The 12,553-nt window shown below is 45.7% G+C and overlaps 1 protein-coding gene across 6 annotated transcripts in view; it reads right to left on the bottom strand.

The window, feature by feature from the left end:
• The window catches only part of PPP2R5E (protein phosphatase 2 regulatory subunit B'epsilon), a 99,965-nt gene that overhangs the window by 41,123 nt on the left and 46,289 nt on the right, over positions 1-12,553 (bottom strand). The gene's annotated exons all lie outside the window — the stretch shown is intronic.

Below are 12,553 nucleotides of genomic sequence, written 5' to 3'. Positions count from 1 at the left end.
ACTCACTTTATTTACTTGCAAATCTGAATCTATTCCTTATTATATTATCTATTCCTTATTATCTATTCCACATTATGGAGATGTCTGTTTTCTTAGGTTGCCTCAGAAAAAAAACAGTACAGAGAGGTGGATTCCCCACTCCTCCACATGAGCAATGCACTTTAATCTGGAGGGCAGGGTTTGATTCCCCACTCCTCCACATGGGCGGCGAACTCTAATCCGGTGAAGGGGTTTGTTTCCCTGCTCCTGAACATAAAGCCTGCTGGGTGACTTTGGGCTAGAAACAGTTTGTTCAAAACTCTCTCTGCCCCACCTACCTCACAAGGAGTCTGTTGTGGGGAGAGGAAGGGAAAGGAGTTTGTAAGCCGCTTTGAGACTCCTTAAAGGAGAGAAAGGCAGGGTATAAATCCAAACTCTTCTTCTTCCTCTAAAACATGGGTTGCACTGAACTCCCCGTTCTGTGTGCACAAGGGCACTTGCATAAGGAGGAGTGACTTTGGCTGATTTCCCCTCTTCCTGCTGTCAGAACGCTACTGAAGTTAGCGCACTGTGTAGAAACAGTTAACGAGGCACAGGAATACCTTCAAGCAAAGACAAGTAGGAAATCTGAAACGGCACTATAAATCTCCTCAAGCAGTTGACAGTTTCTGTTTTTATTTACGGAAGGTGGTTAGTCGCTCTGTTGCACATTCTCAAAGGATGTATAAAATATATTTGCAAATATAAAATGTTCCTTAAGTACCCCAGGGACTAATGCTCATAGGCAAGTCACAGGAAGAATAACTGATCTTTACTTAAATACAAGACGTCAAGCAAAAGGAAAGAACTTCTCCCCATCCTGTAGTTGGTTAGACACAGTGGGTTTATTTACAATGTTTTAAACTGCATAATGAACCTTAAAAAATCATTGCTTTGGCCTAACTATGTTACCTTAATCTATACAGATTTCACTATTTTAAAGAAAGGCACCAGGCTACGCACTCATTTCCTCCTTTAACCCAAACCTCTTCATGTTTCATTTTTAATAACAGTACATTTTATCAGTAAAATAACCTTGCTTTGGGCCTACACAGTTTATACTTTCCAATAAAATTTCCTAGGTGCCAAATCCTTTTTTTTTAAAAATGAAATAAAAAAAGAATAGGAGTTTCATGCCAAGTCACATTTTCTACTCAACACTATGTAATTATTTCTAATCTCAGTCTGAAAAAGTTCCTTTACAAATCAGAGAAAGTTTGAAGAAGAGTTAATGGGTTTTCACTTCCTACAGTATTTGCATATTAATTGCAAGATAGCATAGATCTAAGCTATTTTACTGGAGACTAGGGGCCCAACCACACAGCGACTCACTCTGCGCACCTACTACATAGCTCTTGGCACTTGAAATATTTTCTAGAGCTCTGTCCCCACAGGCGAACTCTGAAAGTGGCATTCAGTCCTATTTTTCTCCTGTAGCAAATGTTTTCAATAAACTTTGTTTGACAAAAAAATGAGATCAATTAGAACACCTGAATTTTAGGACAAGCAACATTTGAACCGAGTTTTACTAAGATACATCATCAAATATTAAATGTTTGGGCATATAATGTAACAATCCAATTTATCTAACAATATATAACACATTCAACCATTTTGTGAACATTATAAATATAAAGCATCGTAACTAATAATTAAATTACAAATATTAACTGACAAATAATTATGGAAATTAAAGAGCAAATTTATTATTTACTATATTAAGGCTTCGTTTCCTCCAACATCAGTTATCCTACCACAAGAAACTAACAGTTTTTCTTAGGTATCCTACTTTTGAGTACCCTAGATACCCCATCGGGAGTATCTCTTTTTAGTGTTTTATTGATGCTCACTGTAATACTTTCCCCACTAGGAAACTGAAGACTCTGAAATTGAAAGGGAAGTCTGTTGCTATTATAGAAATTATTGGAATAAATACTTTTTGACTGCTATTACTGTTCTCCGTTAATCACATTAACAGCACAATTGTCTAGGTGCTAACCTTGTTGGACTCATATAATGCGTTATATTTGGAAATACTGAAATCTGCAAATCGTCCAAGTTATCCACAGTATTCCCAGCATCTTCAATCAACATACATCTTTTTTCTGTCAGGTGTTACTGAACTTTTACCTCACCTCAAGATATTTTCTGCAAATTCACAAAATATAGCGTAACTAGCCACTTGTATTTGAATTTTGGGCCAGCTGCACCTCACTAGGTTTAGCTCCTCTTGGAATAACAGGAAGTGTTTGTCAGAATACAACGCTAGCTATTTCTTCACAAATCCTGCAACATGTGGTCTAAAGCTTCTAACGTAGCCTTCTGAGTCAAGCTACACTCATTCCATATTAAAAGTCAGAAATACTGCAGCTGTTGCTGTTCCTCTACCAATATCGCAAATTGATCAATCAGCAGTTGATAAATTTAATAGGAGTTTAAATATTGAATGCTCCACCTCCTGCCAAAAGACTTTCAGCAATACCTGATGAAGCAACAGCAAAAAAGTAGATTTATAAGAAATGTTTTTTCCTGCTGCCCCCGGTCAATGAAAAATGTGCCTCCTGTCCTTTCATGCTGAAAACAGCACCAGTAATTTCTTCAAAAATGATCCTTGGGTTCAATATTCAATATTGGTTCAATCGCCTGGCTCATTTTTGTGATATGAACTCTCCAGGCTGCCCAGGATCATACGAAATCCCCGTTACTAATTGATCTGACAAGCGCATGATTATCGTTCGTTCCTTTGTGGTTTAGGAAGACCAAATGCTTTCAAAGGGAGTGCCACCCATAGTTAGAATGCAATCTTCAACCAATCATTATAAGAGCACTATTAAAAGTTGCATCATGACATGTCGTTCCTTAAATTGGGTTTTAAATTTCTGGCACGATTCAAAATATCCTCTGAAAGATGCCTCTTCTACATCCTGTACAAACAGATTTGAAATGGTAAGCACTTGTAGCATAGGTAGTGACAAAGGTGATTCTGAAACATTTGAGGCGACTGCGCTGCCACTGCTGCTTTTAAAGTCCAACGGTCAACATCCTCAAGATCTCAACCTCATCGGTAAACTTGTCTGAAGCTTTGTTTTGAAAAGGACAAACTCCAGCCCCCACTCCCCTTTCAGGGCTGCCTCCACCTTCTCGTTTTCCAGCATGTTTTAGACATAATCCAGGCCAGATGTTCCAATTCCCTTCATTTCAGGCACTACAACTCCCATCCTGAGACCGGTGGCCAATTTTGAAAGCCCTCGTTTTATTGTTCTGATGAGCTGCTCGTCACTAACAAGCAAACGACGCTTCGGTGGCAAACAGAAAGGCACAGGGATGCTCTGGAGATAATCTGGGCCAGGATGTTCCGATTCCCTTCATTTTTGGCAGGACTGCTCAGCCTGAAGCTGCTGGCCTATTTTGAGGTTCCTGGTTTTATTTTCCTTCCCCTCCCCTCCCCACCCCAATAATTGTTCATTTTTACCAACTAAAAAAGTACAGGAAAAAAAGGAGGAAAATTAAGAATTGTTGTCCAGCTTTATTTTCTGATTTTAGATCTGCCCCAGACAGACAGATAGTCAGGCATATCCGTTTATTATTATAGATTTGTTCTGTAAGAGATGCCCAGCCCTAGATTATGTAAGCATTATCCTGATTACCCTATATCCAGCAGATCAGTTTTAATAGCAGCAAAGTTATCACTCATGCCAATCTGGGATGTGACAATTGCCAGCACTTCCACAAACAGTGCTATCTCTCTGACTCCACAGTTCCCAGGCACCTAAAAATCACATGCCAATAAGTGTGCACCACCAAAAGGGAACAAGGGGGACCCACAATGTTTGCCATACACACTACAGAGCTACACAACCGGCTTTTCAGAGCTCTGCTTTACCGTTGCAAAAAGAAGGAGTCAGCCACTAGCAAAATTGGTATGTATGAAGTAGTTATGGGATAGTTTATGATAACTACCAATGCTTTCTTCCCACTTAAGTGTTTGAAGAGAGCTGACCTTCAGACCCAAAGTCTGACATACCTTTCCTATGAGGAAAGGCTAAAAGGTCTGGAACTTTACCAAGAACCCAAAGTTTTGGAGATAATCAATGGTGAAAAGATGTCCAACATCAACTTGGCCTGAGATTCTGATCTTATTAGAATGCCTTTTAGGTAAGGGTGTACTCTGATGTCCTCCTCCCAGAGCCAGATGATAGGATGAATAAGCACCTTGGAGAATACCCTCGGTGCCATTGCCAGGCCAAAGGGTAGTGCCCTGTACTGCTAATGTGTGTCTCCCACACAGAAATGAAAAAATCTCTGATGTTGAACTGCAACAGGAGGTTAGCTGCTTGGTCAGAGTTCTGGACTGGAAGGAAGGAAGGCAAGAAACGATCCAGTGGAGTCTGCCTGAATTCCAGGGCATAGCTCTGAGTGATAACTTTCAGGGTCCACTGATCTGCTTGGGAAGACTATCCTGATATAAGAGAAGGCCACACACACACACACACACCCATTGGCCCCAGCCTGCAGTCATTGTATGCTTGGGTTCCCAATCTCCCTTGTCCTGTCTGGCAAATAGCTGCTTGTGGAACTTGTTGGAATAACCCCTTTTTTGGTATGAGGGCTTATTGTTGTTCCAACTGCCCCCTTCCCCCCCAAGTTGAGGCTCTGGGCTACTGTCTATACATGGGGAAAATACTGAGGGAAGATGGTGGTCAACCCTCGGGACAGGAAGTTGCAGAAAACTTGTTCCTGACTCCCTGAGTATGGGGTGAGGAATCACCCAATCAAGATGTCCTCTGCCTTCAGGAGAAAGAGCCATATCTCCTACTGCCGCTCCTCCTAAGGGTTCTGGGAAGAATCGCTTCCTCGTCTCTGGTCTCTACTAAGACTTTATCTAGTTGTTCCCTGAATAATCTATCTCCCTGAAAGGGCTCATGCCACTCGTGCCGCCACAGTGGCCTTAGAATGAGAATTAGCAGGCCAAACCTGAAGCCATAAGGCTCTTCTGGTGTTGACAACTAAGCCTCTAGAGCAGTGGTTCTCAATCTTCCTAATGCCGCAACCCTTTAATACAGTTCCTCATGTTGTGGTGACCCCCAACCCCAACATTTATCCATTTTACAGATGGAGAACACTGATGCAGAGAGTTTTAGGTGACCCCTGTGAGAGGGTCGTTCGACCCCCAAAGGGGTTATGACCCACAGGTTGAAAACCGCTGCTCTAGAGGAAGATATCATAGCATGTAGTGGCCTTAATGTATTATCGAAGGCTTTCACGGCCGGAATCACTGGGGTTTCCGGGCTGTATGGCCGTGTTTTAGTAGCATTTTCTCCTGACGTTCTGCCTGCAGCTGTGGTGGCACCTTCCCCTCCCAACACTTCCCCAGCCCACCTGATCTTTTCTGGGTGGGATGGCTTTGGTGCTGTTGTGTTCATGCCCAAAATAACCGCCGCTGCTTGAGATGCTCCTCGTGCTGCCCTCCAAAGCCTTCTCTAAGTGAGGCTTTTTAGCACAAGCAACCGGCTTTGTTTCCAATGAGGCTAGGGCCGTCCGACCAAGGACACTGCCCACCTCTGCTGCAATCTGTTCCACGGCAGCCACAGTCATGGAGTTCTCGTTCTTGGGGAGATAGTTGCTCTCATCACACTCCCTTCTTTGAGTGCAGTCTGAATGGCCATGGCACGCTTTCCAAGCTGCCTCTATCCCCCAGCAACAGGGAAAGGAGTAGGGGAATGAAGGGAAAAGGCTCAGTTAAGAAAAAGCAATGGAGGAAGAAAGGTGGAGAGTACAAAACATGGCTAGAAGAGGTAATTAAAGCAAAGTCTTGAAATAGCTGCAAGTAATGAGTAGAACAGGCTAGCCACTGCACAAGTAGTTCCTGGAGGAGCTGAAGAGGGGGCAGTGTTGGTATAGTTTCAAGCCCAGTATCAAAACCTGTGATGAGACATACTGTCAAAGCAGTGCATTGGAATTTGACACCGTGGAAGTCAGATACATTAAAATAGATCCTAAAACAAATCTAGGCCTGGGAAGGGGTGGGGGTCCGGAAGAAATTAATGAAAGATCCTGACACCAAATTCCCATTTAATCAAAATAAACTTTTTGCATGCCTTCGTGCTCAGAGGTTTGTGGAAGTAATAGCAGTGGATGAGGGGAGATGAGTTCTAGAAATGAATTAACAGTGCCAAAGCCTTGGCGTGCCGTTTCTGTGCCATGCGAGCTGTGCTGATGGATGGCAAAAAAGGGTTGGAGTTGCTCTGTGGGTTTTTTAGATAGTTGGATAGGAAACAGCTACTCTGATGAACTTCTCCCTGTTGAGGCAGGAACAAAACTGAAGGGCGACTCCCACTGGAACAAGAAGCTACCAGAAAAAAATCCTGCCTCCCTGATTGGTCAGTGCGAATCACCTGACAAAGTGTTCTCCTCAGGAAGAACAGAGGATGCTTAGGCTCAAGCAGAAGTAAAGTGGGAGTATTTGTAAACTATCCTTGTGTCAACGACGACAGATAAATACCTGGAATTCTATTTTCTTTATATTCTTTTCTTTAGTTTGGAGATTATAAAACCCTTCCTTCTTCTCTTTTCCCTCCTGTCAGGTAAACCAATATGGCATTCCAAAGTTGCTTTACATCTAATTTATATCCAAGTCTGCAAAATGAGTCTTTTGTTCCTTATGAAACAATTTAACAGCATTTGCCCAACAAGGTGGCTTTTCCCCTTCTAAATATAACATTCTTACCACACCACCACTGGCACGAGATCATGCCTCATGCATAATCAGGACTCCCAGATCTGACACGTTAACATTCCTATCATGAACTCCTTAAGTGTCTGGAAATGAGAAATGTTCAGTTTCAAATATCTAGGGGTGAGAATGCTGAAGAAATCTACTGCACCACAAAGATACACATTTCTGTCTTGTTCATCACTTGTTTCTCCTAAATTATAAATCAATATTGGGGGTTCCAGAGTATTGGCTGAGAGACACCCTCTTCCAGGGTTCACTGATCTGCAGGATCCTCACCTGGAACATTTACAAAAAGCCTTTTCTGGATTATAGTAGCCTCCCCAGTAACGTAAAGGAACACATCATCAACACCAGAATGATGCCTGCATCCTGTAGTAGCTACGCCCCCCCCCCGTGCCCCACTTACCTTAGTCGGCAGTGGTCCTGGGGGGTCTAGTGGAGCTGAGGGGTGCCCAGCTGTGGCCTCCACTGGGCCTGGCAGGGCCAGGCTGGGCCGAGGGGCACCCTGCAGCAGCCCCACTAGACTGCTCTTTCAGCCTCCTCCAGCTGAAGGTACCGCCTGGCGGGGCGAGAGCCGGCCGAGGGGGGAAGGGGGAGAGGTGTGGGGGACGATTTTCTGCCCCCCGCATGAGCGAATGGGGGCCTGCTTGGGGCATTTGTCCCCATCCGGCCCTGTGGTAGCTACGCCACTGTGGCTGATTTTGCCCCAGGTGCCATTTTCCACCGCCACGCCTCTGACCAGCCCACTACAAGACCCAAGGAAGCTAACCGCAAAAAGTCACAGTTTGTCACCTATAGCTAACAACTTATTCATTCCTGTTCAGCAGTGACCTTCAGCCTCTCCTGGCTCCTCTGTCACAGGCCTTGGGCAGCAGGTATTTCCTTGCTTACAGACAGCTCTCCAACTTAAAAAACCTTCTCACCACCAAAAATGGACCATCCAACAGAGATACAGGTCTAGGAATCAATCCATGCAGCAGACCTAGAGGCCAGCTTTGTTTCCACAAACACTTAGGTAATACTATTACGGGAACTAATAACATCAGCTGCACTACCCTTGGGCTCGTCCACGTGCGCATCATCCAATTTAACATGTGTAATGTTAATGCCCTTCTATTATCTGCACTGGACAAGCACGTCTGACCCTACGTGAGAGAATCAATTCATACATCTGACATAGGAAATTCAGCATACAGAAATCAGTGGAGAAACACCTTCCTCTTTCTGGATATACCACTGCAGACCACTGCAGAACCGCTGTTCTACCCCCCACCCCAATAAAAAGTTCAAAGGAAATATAGGACATGAAAGTGCTGAATTAGAACTCATCAAGGAATTAAGTCAGGAGAACAGAAGGTGCTTTAAGAGATTTGAATTTCCTCATTCCCTATAATTTTTAATGGCTCAACAGGACCCACTTTTTAAAAACTTCAGTTGGCTGTTTTTAACATGCTGTATCGTACTACAGCACTTTACCAATGTGGATTCTTTCAGGTTCCGACCAATTTCTTGCTTAATGAGTTGTTGTTTATCCTACTTCATTAAACTTTTGTTATCTGTACCCCATGAGAGAGAAAAAACAGACATTTGATTTCTCTCCCCAGCCATGGCTTATTGTTTTTCATACTGATAACTTAATTATTTCAATTGTAAGCTGCCTCAAGCAGAACTCTAATAAGGCAGCACAGACGTTTGCTAAATAACATGGAACATCTGAAAATCCATTGAAGTCTTTAACACAAAGAACCACACCTGAAGGAGATGTGTTGCGATGCAAAGTCTCCCTCTGCTCCCATCATCTCCTTCTACCCCCGCCCCTTCTGTTATTTTCCCCATAACTATTTCCAAAATAATTTCCTCTATATAATCTGAAGAAGTGAGATCTGACTCATGGAAGCCAATGCTGGAATAAATCTTGTACCGTATATACTCGCGTATGAGTCGAGTTTTTCAGCCCTTTTTTAAGGCTGAAAAATTCCCCCCTTGACTTATACACAGGTCCTACTTACCAGTAATTCTTGTGTGGCGTTCCCCCTGTCCCGTCTTCGCTCTCCTGACTTCTTCTCTGCCACCCCCCTTTCAGCCGCTTTCTGTGCCTCGTTCTCATCTTCGCTCTCTCCTGCCTTCTTCTCTGCCCGCCCCCTTTCAGCCGCTTTCTGTGCCTCGTTCTCCTCTGCCTTCTCCTCCACCACCTCCCGTTCCGTTCACCCTCCATGGCCACCAGCTTCTTCCCTCTCCCCGGACCCACGTGCACCGGCCTCGCCCCTCCTTAAAAAACCTCCCAAAGGCTTCTGGGGCGCTCCTTTCCCCCAACTGCAGCTCCTTTGCCAGCTCGCCCCACCTCCCCATGGACCTTTCCCACCCTCAATTTACACTCGAGTCAATAAGGTTTCCCAGTTCTTCAAGGTAAAATTAGGTCCCTTAACTTATATGCGGGTCGACTTATACGTGAGTATATACGGTAGGTCTTTAAGCTGCCACGGGACTTTAGTTTTATCTTCTAAAAACTTTGTCTGACATTCTAACCAGTTCCCCACACTAGTTCTTCCAAATATTCACACTGGCATATTTAGGTTACCGTCAGTCTGCTATTGCATGACGGTGGAGAAATTGATACTCAGTATGGAATTTGGCATCTGGGGAAAATCAGCTTTCACTCTTCAAGCCCTTGCGATTGATGCAAACGTAAGTCTGAAAATATACAGACGCTATTTGGTAAAGTCTCAGAATCCTAGAAGTGAGGAAAAGATGAGTGACTAGACAGGATTTCCATTGATCACCAGCACTCTACAAAAAGCAGAAGAGGCAGAACGGTCCATTGGTTACTCACCGAGAAGGGACCTTCTACGGACGGAAGGAGGACGCCTTGTTTGGGTTATTTCCCAACCGGAACTCAGGGAGGCAGGATCTCAAATCTTGTTACTTCCCGTGATTCGCCCGGACGTCCCTTTGATCTTCAGTGTAGAGCTTGTCAGAGCAGGAACTGGCACTCTTGAAAAAAAATAACTGGAAGTGCTCCACATAAGGAAGTAAACAAGAACAGAACAAGGAAGAACTGGAACAACAATGGCAACAGTAACTATGAGCAGAGCTGAAGTCTTAAGAGTTGCCCTAAGGTTAAATTGTGCTTATCTGTATGATTAAATACATTCACTTAAGGGTAGAATTGAATGAGGAGTGTTGGGGATTAATAGTGATCCAGGGGGGGAGGAGCCAAAGTCCCTCCTTCTGTCCGTAGAAAGGTCCTTCACCGGTGAGTAACCAACGGACCGTTTCACTGGCGGAGGAGGACTTGTTTAAGACCCCAGAGCAGTGTCCCTCAACAGGTGGGTCAGGATCAATCCTCAATAATATGCTCCAGTACCCTTCTACCAAAGGTAGCTTCTGAAGCTGCTAGGGTGTGTGTATTTTATAGTGTCTCAGAATGAGGACACCGTTGACCGAGGTGGCCGCCGGGCAAATGTCTAGGACTGACACCTGTCTTCTCATAAAGCTGGGCGTTTAGTGGCTGCGCCTCCGTGTAGAGTGAGAGGCCGCGATTCCCGGCGGAATGCGGTTGGTCGGTGGCTTTGTATGCCTGGAGAATGATGCATGCACTGATTGTTCCGGGCTGATTGCCGCTTTCTACATTTGTTGTCCTGTATTGGGAGTTGGCGCCAACGTTGATGCATAGGCTGCTGGATTTACTGAGAAGGTGTTCGAGTGCACCCGAATGATGTAAGCTTTCAGAGATCGCCTCCCACAGCCCAGGTTGTGCCAGTTTCTTTCTTCGGGGTGAGTTGGATTGGGGAAGCAGTTGGGAACCCCACGATGTCCTGGCTGAGGAAAGGGGTGGTGGATTTTGACCTTAGGTACAAATGTTGGATCTAAACGAGAGAACTACCCTGTCTTTGTGGAAAATGCAGAGATCTTTATGTACTGATAATGGCTGTAGTTCCTGATACTGGCAGTCTGGCTGAGGTGATGCGCCAGGAAGGAACAGGGTTTTCGTATGTAGCCATTTCAAGGTGTATGGTTTGCACTGTTCCTCAAGGGGACTTCGAGTGCCGAAAAAGGACTAGATGTAGCCTCCAGGTAGGGAATCAAGGATTTACAGGAGGTTGGAGCTGTTGAACTCCCTTCCAGAATCTCCTACCACATCTGGGTGTGTAGGGCGGGGACCCTGGAATTGAGGCCAAAATGGGCGTGACTGCAGCCACCTGGCGGCATGAGGGTTGCACTCCGGCAGAGTCCCTGGTCAAAGCTTCCCTGCAGGAACAGGAGTATCCTGGGGAGATGTCGGAGCTATAGGATTGACCGAATGTCTCCTGCACCATCTGGTAAAGAAAGGCTCTCTACGTGCAATTGTAAATTCTGTTGGTGGAGGCTCTCAAGGTGAGGCTAGGAGGGTGGTTGGTCACTTGATCCGAGTAGCCCCTTCTGTTTTAGCAGTTCTCCGCTCAACAACCATGCGATTAGGTTGAACCATTGCGGTTCGAATTGATGAACTGTGGGGCCCTGAATCAGCATGTCGTGGAGGTGCTGGTAACGCGTGAAGGCGTTGGAGACACCACTTGATTTCCAGAATCGAGGAGAGCTATGTGGGCTGCGGGCCAGAAGGGGAGCCACCAGGATGATCAGGAGCCCTTCTCTGCAAGGATTTTCCGAAGAACCTTTGGGATGATCGCGTGGGTAGAAACTTAGCATACAAGCAAGGCTTTTGGGCCATGAGGTTGTCAGGGCGCCCACCCCGGTGGCTGTCGGGGTGATGGAATCTCGGCTATGAAGGCTGAGTAATTTCTGTGGTTAGGGGCCGGGCTAAATAGGTCTATTTGGGGTGCCTAACCTCTGGAATAATCAAGTCGAAGATGGAGGGATTTAGTTGCCACTCCGCCTCTTCCAATTGCCTGGACTGACTCAGCCGCTAGTCCGCTGTGATGTTGAGGCTGACCCCGGATGTGTTCTGCCGCCATCGAAAGCAGGTGTGTTTCCGAACAGTTTAAGATGTTTATCGCTCCTGATGCAGTCGGGGACGCATCGTGATCCCCCCCCCTGATTGTTCAGGTAAGCTTTGGCGGAGACCACGCTGGTCCGTAAGCTTGCATCGAGGATGTGTGGATCCCTGACCACTGGTGCAGGGAAGCGTTGGAGGGCTCCAGGAAGATGGCCCCGTCTCCAGGATGTTGATTGGCAGAGTCTTAGGTCTGGGGGCCAGTGGCCCGATGAACTTAGTTCTGTACCTGTGGCTCCCCACCCTGTAGGCTGGCATCGGTGGAAGACCACTCTATTCGGTTTAGGACGGAGGTATACCTTCCCTTTTCCAGGTTATGACACAAGGTCCACCAGTCGAGGCTGGTTCTGGAGAGATGATGAGTGTAGGGGAATGGAGCCATCTATCTTGTTCATGATCTAGAGAAATTGGAATTGGCTGGAGGAACTTCTGGAGGGAAGCTGAGCATGGGAGTCTCCCCATTGGACCATGTCGAAGACAGACACCATGAGCCTCTAGAAGACTGGCAAGTTGGAGCAGGGATGCTCTCTTTGCTGTGATGTGTTGTTTCACCGAGGGATTGTATTTGACTACCTTGGGTGCGGGTGCATGAATAGAGCATTCTTGGCCGGTGTCTATGATGGTTCTTAGGTGTCTCCATTCTCTGAGAGATGGAATGGTGACAGCTTTTGGCCGAATGCTGATTAGGAGGCCGCGGCTGTTCGGAGGACATCCTTGGGCCCTGGCCGACATCCTTTAAGCTTAAGGAAGCAGATTTGGATCTGATCAGGATGTCGCCGGTAAGGCAGGGCATGGATGGCCTCTGCCAG

Source organism: Sphaerodactylus townsendi, linkage group LG02 (genome assembly GCF_021028975.2).
Source record: "Sphaerodactylus townsendi isolate TG3544 linkage group LG02, MPM_Stown_v2.3, whole genome shotgun sequence".
Classification (NCBI taxonomy): Eukaryota; Metazoa; Chordata; class Lepidosauria; order Squamata; family Sphaerodactylidae; genus Sphaerodactylus; species Sphaerodactylus townsendi.
Note: the sequence above shows the minus strand (reverse complement) of the source record. Positions and strands in the feature narration are given on the sequence as shown.